Source organism: Schistocerca americana, chromosome 2 (genome assembly GCF_021461395.2).
Source record: "Schistocerca americana isolate TAMUIC-IGC-003095 chromosome 2, iqSchAmer2.1, whole genome shotgun sequence".
NCBI lineage: Eukaryota > Metazoa > Arthropoda > Insecta > Orthoptera > Acrididae > Schistocerca > Schistocerca americana.
The window spans coordinates 797878284-797893909 of NC_060120.1; the positions used below are offsets into that span (position 1 = coordinate 797878284).

A 15626-nucleotide genomic window follows, 5' to 3' on the forward strand; every position below is an offset into this window, starting at 1 on the left:
ACCGCTCGACTGTCTGTGATACAGCGTCAAGGGTATCTGCAGCCATGGTCTCCGAGTTGATAGTCCATGCTGCTGCAAACGCCGTCGAACTGTTCGTGCAGATGGTTGTTGTCTTGCAAACGTCCCCATCTGTTGACTCAGGGATCGAGACGTGGCTGCACGATCCGTTACAGCCATGTGGATAAGATGCCTGTCATCTCGACTGCTAGTGATACGAGGCCGTTGGAATCCAGCACGGCGTTTCGTATTACCCTCCTGAACCCACCGATTCCATATTCTGATAACAGTCATTGGATCTCCCCCAACGCGAGCAGCAATGTCGCGATACGATAAACCGCAATCGCGATGGGCTACAATCCGACCTTTATCAAAGTCGGAAACGTGATGGTACGCATTTCTCCTCCTTACACGAGGCGTCACAACAACGTTTCACCAGGCAACGACGGTCAACTGCTGTTTGTGTATGAGAAGTCGGTTGGAAACTTTCCTCATGTCAGCACGTTGTAGGTGTCGTCACCGGCGCCAACTTTGTGTGAATGCTCTGAAAAGCTAATCATTTGCATATCACAGCATCTTCTTCCTGTCGGTTAAATTTCGCGTCTGTAGCGCGTCTGTAGCTACGTGTTGTAGCAATTTTAATGGCCAGTAGTGTATAAATACTGAACAACTTTAAAAATTTGCAACGCTCTCGTAATCGACTCAGTAAGAGATATAATCATATGTTGAAGGTTTAACATTGTAACACAAGTATTACAGTTAGAAACTGTGTTAACAACTTGAGGCAGCGCATCTCACTGCCCGCATATACGCATACTATACTGAGATGACAAGGCCGTGGGATAGCGATAGCACATACACAGACCGTTTTAGTATCGCATGTACAAGCTATAAAAGGGCAGCGCACTGGCAGAGCAATCATTTGTACTCAGGTGATTTATGTGAAAAATTTCCCACGTGATTATGGCTGCACAGCGGGAGTCAACAGATTTTGAAAGCGGAGTGATAGTTGGAGCTAGAAGCATGGGATATTCCATTTTGGAAATCGTCAGGGAATTCAGTGTTCCGAGATGCACAGTGTTAAGAGCATGCCGACAATACAAAATTTCAGGCATTGCCTCTCACCACGGACAATCCAGTGGACTTCACTTCAAGACCGACAACAGAGGCGTTTGAGTAGAGTTATCAGTGCTGACAGACAAACAACACTGCTTGAAATAACCGCAGAAATCGGTGTGGGACGTACGACGAACGTATCCGTTAGAACAATGCGGCAAAATGTGGCGCTAAAGGGCAATGGCAGCAGACGACCGCCGCGAGTGCTTGCAGCACCTCTCCTGAGCACATGACCATATCGGTGGGACCCTATGCGACTGGGAAACCGTGCCCTGGTCAGATGAGTCCCGATTTCAGTTGGTAAGAGCTAATTGTAGGGTTCGAGTGTGGCGCAGACCCAACGAAGCCATGGGCCAAAGATGTCAAAAAGGCACCGTGATTTACAAACAGCTGAGCAAAACTGAACGTACTCATACAGTTCTCTCTTTATTTATTCTGATCATCACTACACTAACACACAATATTTTTTTAGCGCATTGCAATCTGACTTTCAATAACCCCTACAAAAGAATGGCCCTGACTAACAATAACCTATACGTTTTATGCTTGAGTGTTGAGAGAGTACCTTTGAACGAGCGTGGCCGATTTCCTTTACCATGCTTCCCGAATCCGAGCTTGTGCTCCGTCTCTCATTATCTCGTCGTCGCCAGTATAATGTGTTGGGCAGCCATGCTGATCCACAATCGGTTGGCACCCACAATTCGTGGAGATTACTCGGCGCTAATGCCAAATCTCGATCCCTGCCAGGACGCTCGTAACCTCACTACTGAGCGCCCGGAAGCCACAGTCATCACATCATCATTAAAGTGAATACATAAATACACTGATAAGCCAAAACATTACAACCACAGCCCACAGCGACGTCGGGTGCCGCCTGGCGGCGTTGCGGGTAGGTGACGCGGGATCTTAAGTATGTAAGCGGAGCAGACACAGACGGGGGATCATCCTAGCGAACATTCGGACTGCAAATGTGGAAATCCACTGAAATAAGCGATTTTGAAAAAGGGCAGATTATTATTATCCAGAGTTTGTGAACGAGTCACTCGGAAGAACGGCGAAGATGGTCGAATGTTCATGCGCTGCAGTCGTGAGCATCTACGGAAAGGAGTAGAAAGACAGTGGAACAACCACTAGGCGCTAAGTGGTTAGACGTCCACGACTGTTCACAGAAAGTGGAGTTCGGAGGCTTGTCTTCTCTGTAAAGTAGGCTAGATGGTGATCTGTGGCATCTCTGCCGAAAGAGCACAATGCTGGTGCACGCACAAGTGTTTCGGAGCGCGCCGTTCATCGTGCATTGTTGAACATCGAGCTCAGCAGCAGACCACCCCTACGTGTTCAAATGTTGTTCCAACGACATCGTCAATTACGATTGCAGTGGGCTCGGGACCATCTGGATTCGTCCGTCGATCAATGGAAACGTGTCAGCTCTTCGGGTGAATCACATTTTTGCTACACTAAGTCGATGGTCGTATCCAAAAAAACCGTCGTCGAGGTGAATGGTGGCTCGTACGTGCAGCGTTCCACGGACGCTGGCTCGGCGAACATTGTTGTGCTGTGGGAGACATTATCCTGCGCTTGCATGGAACCTGTGGTAGTAATCGAAGACACGCTGACAGCTGCGAAAAACCTGTGTCCCTTCATGCTTTAAGTCTTCCCTGAAAGCGATGTCATCTTTCAGCAGTTTATTTATCCGTGTCTCGGAGCCAGAATCGTGCTTCATTGATTTGAGGAACTTTATAGTAAACACACGTCACTATCCCTGTGACCAAATTCGGCTGATGTAAATTCTATAGAACCCATCTATCGGGAGCCATCACCGTGTACACAAATCAGTGGCCCGTTACTTACGTGAATTACATGACCTGCGAGTAGATACATCCACAAACCTACCAACAAACTCTCACATCGCTAATACGTAGAATCAGAGACGTATTTCATTTCAAAGACGAACAAACTAGCTATTGAGGAGGTGATCATAATGTTTTGGCTCATCAGTGTATCATGATGGTGTAAAAAATGTGCTCAACAGAGTGAGGACAGGTAAGTTCAGAGGCTAACCATGCATCTTCGTAACTGCAGAACATTCCTCAAACCTTTTTGACACAATCAAACAATGGACTTGTGCGTCGTTCGCCGGTGAAAGCTGACGACAGGCGAATCACGGTCTCCATTTCAGACTACACGAACTTCTCCTGGACGAAAATACCTCTGCTGTCTACTTGAATGGTGCCCTATTGGCAAGAGATGGCTCACGTAGTTTCCGACGTACTAGTTTCGTCACTTCGACTTGTAGCAAGGTGTACTGCGACTTATCAGTTCAAGCGACTTTTTTTCATGCTTGAGTGTCAGAAAGAAGTTGTTCCTATGCCAGGCGTCCCTGCTATTCTCTGTGCCCCAAGACATGACGTCGGGGTGTGAATTCCATAGGAAGGAGGTGGATCTGTCTCGTGTCCTCACCGTTTGTAGTTATCCAGCATTAAATTGGCAAATGATCCTCTGCAGTGCGGCTCGTCTTTCAGCTGTTACAATCCGTGATAGAAAATAGGTCTCCTGCTATCAACACGTTGTTGCCTTGGGAGCTGAATGTCTATTTTCCCTGAATACAGGTACTCCATATATTTTTCCACTCGTGAAAAGGCCAACGTCTGCGCATCCTTGGAGGTGCAGTGTCCCAAGTGTCGGACACTCCGGAAAAGACTGTGAATAAATGTATAATTAATTCTTCAAGAGTTTACATTTCAACAAGATTACGTCCATCCCGCTGAAACCACCTACCTCCGACCATCCGAGCGAGATGGCGCAGTGGTTTGCAGATTGGACTCTCATTCGGAAGGACAACGGCTCGAATCCTCATCCGTCTATCGATACTTAAGTTTTCCGTGGTTTTCCTAAATCTAAGCAAATGCCGGGATGGCTCAGTCGAAAAGGGCACAGCCGACTTCCTTCGCTATCCTTTCCTCGTTTTACGTCTTCAATGTCCTCCCTGTGTACGGGACGTTAAAGTCGAATCTTCCTTCCTTCCTTCTTGCTGACCAGGACATTCAATTCTTTTAGTACACCAGTGCATCCATCACCAAGGGCACACAAACGCAACTCAATCCGCAGTACGCCCATAATAACTCCTCCCCCGCCCTTTCTCCCTACGCACATCCCCAATGAACGACATGTGGATTTATATAAAACCGTCCGTAGGGCAACAAATCAAACGTTTTTGTTGTGTCAGTAATTTACTCATATCTACACCATTGTACACCGCTTACTATAATCATAACAGAATAAACTCCTCGCCCCCCAATCTTTAAAGAATCGAACTCTCACGTACAAATCAGTTTCAAACTCAGATAACTATACAAATAAGTTCATGTATTTAATATTTGACATTTAATATGTAAACGAGAAAAAGACTGGAAAAGATTTCAAATTACGTTTAAGGTTTGGTGGAAGTCCCTAACTTTTCCCATAAAACACTGTATGAGTATAGTCTAGGTAAGATGCGATTCATTTCTAACAAAATATTTTTTCATACATCTCACTGTTACTGACGTCATATCTCCTCAAATTTGTATCGTACAATGGTATAACTTTGCAGGTATTGGGTCGTATGAATAAGAAGGAGAATATACTTTACGCTCGAAATTTCGGAGAACATTTTCAGGTTCGCATGAATAAAGCGACTCGAGGAACATACTTCACCCGAGAATGTTCTCAGCCTGACTAAAAGGGTGGAGGAAGTTGTTTGAAACAAAGAACGTTGTCCGGTTTCGTATGAATAAAACTGGAAGAGTTTCACACAAGTGGAGAACGTTCTCCATTTTTTGAAGTGAGCTCTGTAGCATACTTCGAGCTGAGTAAGTTTTGTTGAGGTTAAGTTTGGTATACGTTTTGGTAGTAATGGCAGAATTTATGTTGCTTAAAAGGCAAGAAATACTGAAGAGAGAAACTGTAGAAGTCTATAAGGGTTTAACAATGAAAAACAGTATTTGCATGGCGCACTTCATTCCAGAAAATCATGAAAGAAGAGAAAGCGACTTTACAAAGTGAAAATTAAAAAAAAAATTGCTGCTATTTAGAAGACCCAAGTTTTCAGACTGATTTATGAGCAGTCTCAGGTACACACCAAACAACTGTGTCACTGACAGTTCCAGATGTTCATCAACATGTCTTCCCTCAGCCTAAATCTTAAACTTTGTTATGGTAGAAATAAGTAGGCGGATGAGAAAAATTAATAACTGTTTTATTACATAACTAGCTATCTGTTTCTCGTAGCGAACCACACGGTCGACCGCTTATGTAATTGACACGTGTGCAGACCATTATGCGCTGTATTTAATTAAAATTATCTCGCGCTAGAAAATCTAACGAAGTTCGTGATTGCAGTACAAGAAAATGTCAAGTAATCTTAAGATTTCGTTCACATAATGTGTTCACCTAACTCCAATGTCGAAAACGTTTTCGCGTGTTGACTATGAGGTAACTATGAGGTAACATAATTTGTTGCCACACATAAAAGCAAAATCGAGACGTAGTGCAACTCTTTCAGAACACTGATGCCAGTTCCATATTTGTACACTGAATATTTGCCTGTTTGAGCGACTTGAACGACATGTAACATGAAGCGTGCCTTGCGTGCCGCACACGGCAGACGTCACTAACCAAGAGACTCCTCAAGAAGGAGGGGAGGTAGAAAGATATTCCCTCGTCAGAGAACATCCTTCGAACTTTCTACTCATACGAAATTGAGAACTTACTCTGAGAATGTTCTTTTGCTCTGAGAATCTCCTCCGGAGAATGTTTTCTTTTTCATTCATACAACATTACTTCCGCCGTTTTGCAACAGGTGGCAGTAGCAGCCAGTGGTGGCGCAGGTGGTAGGTCGAAAGTGTCACACAACAAGCTTAGGCATTTGCAAAAGCAACGTCATAAAAATACTAGTTGATTTGTGGTTACATCAAGAAATTATTCTCGATTGAATATGTCAACTTCCTAGCTCAGTTCTCCTGATTTGCGGGAAGTTTTAATTTTCTGCTTTCACGTGAAGAAACCCGCGGCTAAGGCTCATAAAGTTCTGGGTAAGACCTCTGCTGAGACACCTATTAGTGATAGAACGTGCAGGGAATGGTTTCACTATTTCAAGAAAGGTGGTGGAAGATGGATGGTTTTTGCAGCTACTGAAACCGACGGAGACAATCACAGATCGTTATCGAAAACAGCTGATGCTTTTGAGCCGAGCACTAAAAGATAAACGGCCACAATATAGCGATAGGCATGAAAAGTTGATTTTGCAGCATGACAATGCTCGATCCGATGTCACAAAACGCGTCAAAACATACTTGAAAACGGTGAAATGGGAAGTCCTACCCCAGACGCCTTATTCTTCAGACATTGCTCCCTCTGACTGCCACCTTTTTCTATCAGTCGCATAGGGTCTGACTGACCAGCATCTTCGGTCATACGAACAAGCGCAAAATTGGATAGATTCATCGATCTCCTCAAAAACCGAACAATTCTTCCGATGCAGGATTTGTATGCTGCCGGAAAGACGGGAGGAAGTAGTGGCCAGCGATGGCCAATACTTTGAATCGTAAATTTTTTGTACATTTTTCAGAATAAAGCCTCGAACTTCGATAAAAAGCGGTGGACGTAAAGTTGTACACCTAATACACTCAGTGTGGATACTGTCTGAAAGATATGTTGCTGTTACAGTTAGTAGCAAAGAAGTATTAAATTAATCTTCATACCTGATGCTGAAGTTTCAATGCATGAAAAACAAAAATGTAGTATGCAATTTTTTTTTTCCTTTCATCATTTTGTGGGCAGCGGCAACGAGAAAATTTTCGTAAAAGTTTGTTGGAAGTTACTAAGTACTCTCATTCTCAAATACTGAATGACTGTGGTATCGGTAATTTTCGCGCTGTGCGTTACGCTACCTGAAGCCATATATCCAGGATGCTGTTGTTGTTGTGGTCTTCAGTCCAGAGACTGGTTTGATGCAACTCTCCATGCTGCTCTATCCGGTGCAAGCCTCTTCGCCTGCGAATAACTACTGCAACTTACATCCTTCTGAGTCTGCTTAGTGTATTCATCTCTTGGTCTCCCTCTACGATTTTTACCCTCCACACTTCCCTCCAGTACCAAATTGGTGATCCCTTGATGCCTCGGAACATGTGCTATCAACCGATCCCTTCTTCTAGTCAAGTTGTGCCACAATTCCACTTCTCTCCAATTCTATTCAGTACCTCCTCGTTAGTTACGTGATCTACCCATCTAATATTCAGCATTCTTCTGTAGCACCACATTTCGAAAGCTTCTGTTCTCTTCTTGTCTAAACTGTTTATCGTCCATGTTTCACTTCCATACATGGCTACAATCCATATAAATACTTTCAAAAAAGAGTTCCTGACACTTAAATCTATATTCGATATAACAAATTTTTCTTCTTCAGAAACGCTTTCCTTGTCATAGTCAGTGTACATTTTATATCCTCTCTACTCAGACCATCATCAGTCATTTTTCCCCCCAAATAGCAAAACTCATTTACTACTTTAAGTGTCTTATTTATGATCTAATACCCTCAGCAACACACGATTTAATTCGAGTACATTCCGTTATCCTTGTTTTGCTTTTGTTGTTGTTCATCTTAAACCCTCCTTTCAAGACACTGTCCATTCCGTTCGACTGCTCTTCCAGGTCCTTTGCTGTCTCTGACAGAATTACAATGTCGTCGGCAAACCTCAAAGTTTTTATTTCTTCTCCATGGATTTTAATTTCTACTCTAAATTTTTCTTTTGTTTCCTTTACTATTTGCTCAGTATACAAATTGAATACCATCGGGGATAGGCTAGAGCCCTGTCTCACTCCCTTCTCAGACACTGTTTTCCTTTCATGCCTTTCGACTCTTATAACTGCCATCTGGTTTCAGTACAAATTGTACAGTATATAACTGTATTTTTGTCTTACTATGTTAAACCTCCACATAAGATTTTACACCTTAAATGGTAGATTTGAGAGTACTCAAAATTATAATTGGGTCAATAATTAAATGAAATATTGAAAATTAATTTTTTTGGCCCTGGAAGATAGGAAGCTCACAAGTAGGGCTGTGCACCTTGGATCGGGAACCAGGTTAGTCGTTTCGTACTACCCATAGAGAGCATAAGTTTGCTTTCTCAATGATCTTTTATCGAGCGCACATTTCAGTAATGCTCTTTTCCATTTCATGCGTAGTAAATGCCATCTGTATTTGCTGTGTGTACTGTTGCGAACAAGTGCTATATACACGTTCCCTTTTATGAAATAAAATCATTTTCAGTGATTAAAAATTCAGTGTTTCCCTCATATTTTTAGTCTCTAGCATCTGGACGTGTTATCTGAGTGATAGTACACAATCACTTGCACTGTTGAAACTGATTTCGCTTTCTCATTTCTGTGTTGCGACTTTTCATAGCAATGCACTTATTGTATTGAGTTACTGACATTCATTCTCGTTCGAAGTTAAGAAGTATCATTTTCTTTTATACAGAAACTTATTATTCTATAACTCGTTTGTGAAAGGCAAAAGTAAATACACATCAAAATAGATTTATTTATCCTTTGCCATAAGCTCTTGGACATGTGTGGTACAATGGGCATTTAAATTAGGTTAGGTGGGCGTAAAGCCCCGTGTGGTGTTAAAAACCGCACCCAGTTTTTGAACTGACTGCCATCGATACAGGAGTTGATCATCAGGTGGCAGATTTATCTTACTGACTGTTGTAACTTGTCCGTCCCGGCAGGTCGCTCCAGAGAAGAGAAAATGAGGTACGGCTGTATTTTACTTCTGACATCTAACTTTTCTGATGTTTTAGTTCAACATAATATAATGCGGGGTTTGAAAAGGAGATTCAACGAATTACCCGTTGACACAACTGCGTTTGAGCTTCACTTTGGCGTCAAAATAATTGTTCCAGTTCGTCCCTAAAATCAACAACGGCACATTTGTCAGAAAATGGCCAAATGAGACAAATGCTTATAGGTGATCTGGGTTGAATACATGCAGCTCAAAGAGTATGACGACAGTTCTTCAATGATAACCGCCGCAAAATATGGCATTCAGCACACATTTTGTGAGATTATCTCACATGAGGATATAATTCCACTGCCTAAAATAAAGATTTAGGGGAAATATTCCGACAAAGTGTTGAAATCTGTGCCAGAATGCACGGGAAAAGAAAAGCTTGCTACTGAGAAGAAGGGACGTGCCAAAGGAAGAAAAGAGCGTGCTATAGAAACAAAACGACATAGTCTAAGAAGGCTTCATAACATAAGTACCAAAAAGGAAGAAAGAACAAATGACCAAATGATTATTCTTTAGAGTCAAACTCAGATTTCTCACATTATGAGAGTAGCACTGATATAGATATAAACTTACTATTTGGCGAAGAGGTATCCGAAGAAGAAGAAGAGTTGGGACTTCAAGAAAGACTCAGAGCGCCTAACAAAGTACACTATACTAGGATTTACTTGGCACCAAAATAGCTTAGCCTAAGTAATCGAACTCTTTTAGGTTATCCTACTAATCCTCCTTTCGTGGAGGAGAAAGTATTGTTTTTGTACAAGTATTTTAAGCAATCATTACGTTCAAATTTACATTTCAATTCAGTATTTTTGTTTTAGCTAACAAGGGGAGGCCGCCAATTGTGAAATTCAGATTCGATTCATACTGCGCATAATAAAAGCTCATGGCCAGAGGTGTAATGTGGCAAAGCACCAAGATGCACTTCTCAGCCGTTGTCGAGAAAATCGACAGTTAAAAGAAACCGTTGCGGTGAAATACTCTACGTTTAATGATTTTCTACAGCGTCAGCGCAGCGGTAAGCGCTGGGGTTCGTAATCCGAAGGTCACCTGATCGAATCTCGCGCCATGCAATATTTTTTTATTATTAGTTTTTTGCAATTCATATATATATATATATATATATATATATATATATATATATATATATATATATATATATAAAACTATTAATGAATTGCTTATGCATGTTGGTGAAGGCGGATCGCTCTCCAATTGTACCGCCTCCATTTTTCCGTTTGTTTAACAGGGTGTACCAAAGCTGTCCCGTCCGCACTGATTTTCGACGATGTTATAAGTTGCGCTAGGGACAGCATCTACCTTCTTTCGAAGTTAGCAGGCAACTACGCTGTTATGCGGCGGCTCGTTTCGGCCCATTCAACATCTGTCCTTCAAGTGTAACGAGTGAGTAACGGAGTTTATATTTCATACCTGCCACAGCAAGTTTGTGTTCGTGGGGTCTCTATTCTAATTCGAACGTTTGACTTATGCTATACGTATTCGTTTCTACGTCTTCCGTTAACTATACGTGGTTAACATTATGAAGACAATTAATAACATTTGTAAAATACAACTTTGTTTGCGGAAAACATAATGATGTTCGAAGTCGCCAGTTTTTCCACGCCAAACGACTTTCAACAACTTATTATATGCATAACTGTTGCAACTGATTGCCGGGAATTATATATATATATATATATATATATATATATATATATATATATATATATATATATATATATATATGAATTACAAAATACAAATACTAAAAAAAATTTTGCTTGGAATGAGATTAGATCCGGCGACCTTCGGATTACGAACCCGAGCGCTTACCGCTGCACCACCACGCTGCAGAAAATTACTAATCGTAGAGAGTATTTCACCGCAACGGTTTCTTTTAACTGTCGATTTTCTCGACAACGGCTGAGAAGTGCATCTTGGTGCTTTGCCACATTACACCTCTGGCCATGAGCTTTTATTATGCGCAGTATGAATCGAATCTGAATTTCACAATTGGCGGCCTCCCCTTGTAAATTATAAATCTCTCTACAATTAATTATGAGACAGTGCTGGAATTTGGATGGTTTACAGGTAACAACCCAACCATGACTTCAATTTGGAATCGCGGGGAAAACTACCCCTCGTTGACCACAATGACAGAAAAACTGAACATTGCGGGGTATTACCACCATCTACTCTACACCAGCTGAGAAACCAAGTACATCGTTCAAAGTTCAAAAATGGTTCAAATGGCTCCGTGCACTATGGGACTTAACTTCTGAGGTCATCAGTCCCCTAGAACTTAGAACTACTTCAACCTAACGAAGGACATCACACACATCCATGCCCGAGGCAGGATTCGAACCTGCGACCGTAGCGGTCGCGCAGCTCCAGACAGTAGCGCCTAGAACCGCTCGTCCACTCAGGCCGGCTCGTTTTAAGTACATTGGCTATAAAGTAAATGTGAAACATGCAGTAAAATGAACAGCACAGTAAGCAATGCACTGGACTGTGAAGTACCAGTGAAAGTACTCTGCAAGGAGAACCAGTAAACAGTAAAAAGGAACAATAAAGTAAACAGTAAGGTGAACAGTTAAGTGAACACTAAAATCAGCAAGAAAAGAACATTAACATGAACAATAAACAAGTAGTGAAAAGAACAACAAAATGAACAGCAAATTTACACTAAAAAGAGAAGGGTGACAGTGGTTATGGAAGATAGACAGTAAATGTAGTCCTTAAACATTATCTAAACCACCCAATCAGTTCATATGTATTTGCTTTTGGTCGGCCCTGTGCACGTCTATTGTTGCAGTAAATAGACAATAAATATCGTACGCAATTTGGAGTAGGTTAGAACTGTGAGTGTCATCGCACAAGTGCCTGTGTGTACCAAACAGACTCCAACGATATGTTAATGGAGGGGAGAAACATTTTGAACACAGAGAGAAGCAAAAAAGAGCGATTTATGAAATGAACGACATGATAACTCCCACACAATTCAATATACGAAAGCACGTGATAAAATTCATACGATTGCTTAATTCGGCTACAAATTACCCCCTCCCCACTCACCCCCCCCCCCCCCCCATACACACACATTATATATTATGGTGTACTTATTATCTGTACTATGTGATACAGTGAAGTACTATTCGACTAGATACAGAAGATTGTTTCTATCAAAACAAATTTTGCAAATCCAGTGATGTGCTAAATTTTGTTATGTAACATCGTAATTTCGTGAACTCTTGAAGAACAAAACATAGCAATTAAAAAAAAAAAATTTGGAAAACGCATGTGATACTTAGGCGTTCCGCTACTAAAAGAAAGGAGTGTAATTTAGAAAATTAGAGAAGATCGAAAATAGTAGGAAGTCCAAAAAACAACAAATACTCGCTGCACGTTCTCGCCTTACGGGAGAACAAACTGGCAAGTAGCCCAGCAAGCGCCAAGCGTTGGCGCACGTGCCTCTCTGCCTCTGCAAGGAAAAAAAAGACAGCGCGGACACAGTCTGGTGAGCACGTGCGCGGGCCACTGCTGCACACACGCTTTCACATGTGTGGCGTGTGTGAGCTGCCCCCTCCCCGCGGACGATGCGCGTGTCACACGCGCCACACCACACACGCTCGCCCGACTAGCGCACAGGGTAGCAGCAGCAGCAAGGAGGTGGCATCCGTCTGGCCGGCGTTCTCACATATGCCTCTCCTGCTTCACATATGCCGCGCCCGCCGCCTTCCCCTCATTCCGCTGCCCCACTGCTCGCCCGACATCTGGCTCCCTTCTGGCGCAAGCGCAGTCCACTTCACGTACGTGTTGTCTGATATATATCCGCATAGCACTAGTTATACTTTTCGCTAATAGAAAACCAGTTTCACAAGTGCTTGTATGTGTAACACAAACTCTTTTACGACACGGACTAGACTAAGAAGCAAGCACATACGCTGCAACATGCTACAAAATACTTTCAACACAAGAGCGATTCATTAAATTTTCAGAGGTAACATATTGTATATGTTAAACAAAACACTACACCTCATTACTGCACTATTTTATCTGAACAGCGCTGAAATATAAACACCAACTTGTTTTGTTGTCTTCAGTCCAAAAACTGGTTTGAAGCAGTCTCCAGGCTACCTGTTCATGCATCCTAGGCGAGCCTCTTGATCTCCGAATAACTACTGAAACCTACATCGTTCTGAATCTGTTTACTTTATTCATCTCTTGGTCAACCTCTACGATTTTTACCCCCCACCCCCCACCCCCAATTTTTACCTCCAATACTAAATTGGTGATCCCTTGAGGTATCAGAATGTGTCCTATCAACCGTTCCTTCTTGTGGTCAAGAAGTGCCACAAATTTCTTGTTTCCCCAATTCTATTCAGTATCTTCTCATTAGTTACGTGATCTACCATCTACTCTTCAACATTCTTCTGTAGCACCACATCGCAAAAACTTCTATCCTCTTATTGTCTAAAGTGTTTATCGTCCATGTTTCACTTCCATACGTGGCTACACTTCAGACAAATACTTTAAGAAATGACTTCCTAACTCTTAAATCTATATTCGAGATTAATAAATTCCTCTTCTTCAGACATGCTTTTCTCGCTATTGCCAGTCTACATTTTGTATTCTCTCTACTTCGACTCGTCTACTAATTTAAGTTTCTCGTTCCCTAACCGATTCCCTTAACATCACTTGATTTAAATCTACTACAATCCATTATTCTTGTTTTGCTTTTGTTGATGTACAGCTTATATCCTTCTTTCAAGACAATATCCACTGCGTTCAACTGCTCTTCCAAGACCCTTGCTGACAGAATTACGATGTCATCTGCGAAACTTCAAAGTTTTTTATTTCTTTTCTCTGAATGTTAATTCCTACTCCAAATTTTTCCTTACCGCTTCTTCAGTGTGCAGATTGAACAACATTGGGGGCAGGATACAACCCTGTCTCACTTCCTTCTCAATCATTGCTTCCCTTTCCTGCCCCTCGACTCGTATAACAGCCTTCTGGTTTCTGTAGAAGTTGTAAACAACATTTCGCTTCCTATATTTTACATCTCCTACCTTCAAAATACTCGATGTTAACAAATTTCTCTTCTTCAGAAATGCTTTCCTTGCCATTGACAATCTACATTTTATATCCACTCTACTTCGGCCATCATCAGTTATTTTTCTCCCCAAATAGCAAAACTCATTTACTACTTTCAGTGTCTCATTTCCTAACATAATTCCCTTAGCATCACTTGATTCAAATCTACTATATTCCATTATTCTTGTTTTGCTTTCGTTGATGTACAGCTTATATCCTCCTTTCAAGACAATGTCCATTCCGTTCAACTGGTCTTCCAGGTCCATTGCTGTCTCTGACAGAATACAATATCATCAGCAAACCGCGAAGTTTTTATTTCTTCTCCATGGATTTTAATTCCTACTCCGAATTTTTCTTTTATTTCCTTTACTGCTTGCTCAATATACAATTGAATAACATCGGGGATAGGCTACAACCCTGTCTCACTCCTTTCCCAACGACTGCTTCTCATTCACGCTTCTCGACTCTTATAACTGCCATCTGGTTTCTGTACAAATTGTAAATAGCCTTTCGCACCCTGTATTTGACCCTTGTCACCTTCAGAATTTGAAAGAGAGTATTCTAGTCAACATTGTCAAAAGTTTTCTCTAAGTCTACAAATGCTATAAACGTGGGTTTGTTTTCGCTTAACCTATCTTCTAAGATAAGTTGGAGGATCAGTATTGGCTCGCGTGTTCCTACATTTCTCCGGAATCCAAACTGATCTTCCTCGAGGCCGGCTTCTACCAATTTTTTCAATCTTCGGTAAAGAGTTCGTGTTAGTATTTTGCAGCCATGACTTATTAAGCTGATAGTTCGGTAATTTTCACACCTGTTAGCAACTGCTTTCTTTGTGGCTGGAACTGTTACATTCTTCTTGACGTCTATATCTAGATCAACATCCACATGGATAGTCTACAAAACACACTTCAGTCCCTGAAACAGGGTTCACCGAACAACCTTCACAATAATTCTCTATTATTCCAATCTCCAACAGCGCGCGGAAAAACGAACATCTACATCTTTCCGTGCGAGATCTGATTTCCCTTATTTAATTACAATGATCGTTTCTCCCTATGTAGGTCGGCGTCAACAAAATATATAATTCGAAGGAGAAAGTTGGTGACTGAAATTTCGTGAGATGATTTTGCCGCAATGAAAAACGTCGTTGTTTTAACGATTTCCACTCCAAACCCTGTATTATGTCAATGACACTCTCTCCCCGATTTCTCGATAATACAAAACATGCTGCTCTTCTTTGAACTTCGTCGATGTACTTCGTTAATCTTATCTGGCAAGGATCCCACGCAGCGCAGCAGTACTCCAAAAGAGGACGGACAAACGTAGTCTACGCAGTCTCTTTAGTAGATCTGTTGCATCTTCTAAGTGTTCTGCCAATAAATCGCAAGTCTTTGGTCCGCCTTCCCCACAACATTCTTTACGCGTTCTTTCCGATTTAAGTTGTTCGTAATTGCAATTCCTAAATACTTAGTTGGATTTACGGCCTTTAGATTTGATTGATTTATCACGTAACCGAAGTTTAACTGATTCCTTTCAGCACTCATATAGATGACCCCACACTTTTCATTATTTAGGGTCCATTGCCAAT

At 41.7% G+C, this 15626-nt stretch overlaps 1 protein-coding gene across 1 annotated transcript in view; it reads left to right on the forward strand.

The window, feature by feature from the left end:
• LOC124594442 (peroxidase-like) overlaps nucleotides 1–15626 on the forward strand; it is a 137609-nt gene that overhangs the window by 40341 nt on the left and 81642 nt on the right. The gene's annotated exons all lie outside the window — the stretch shown is intronic.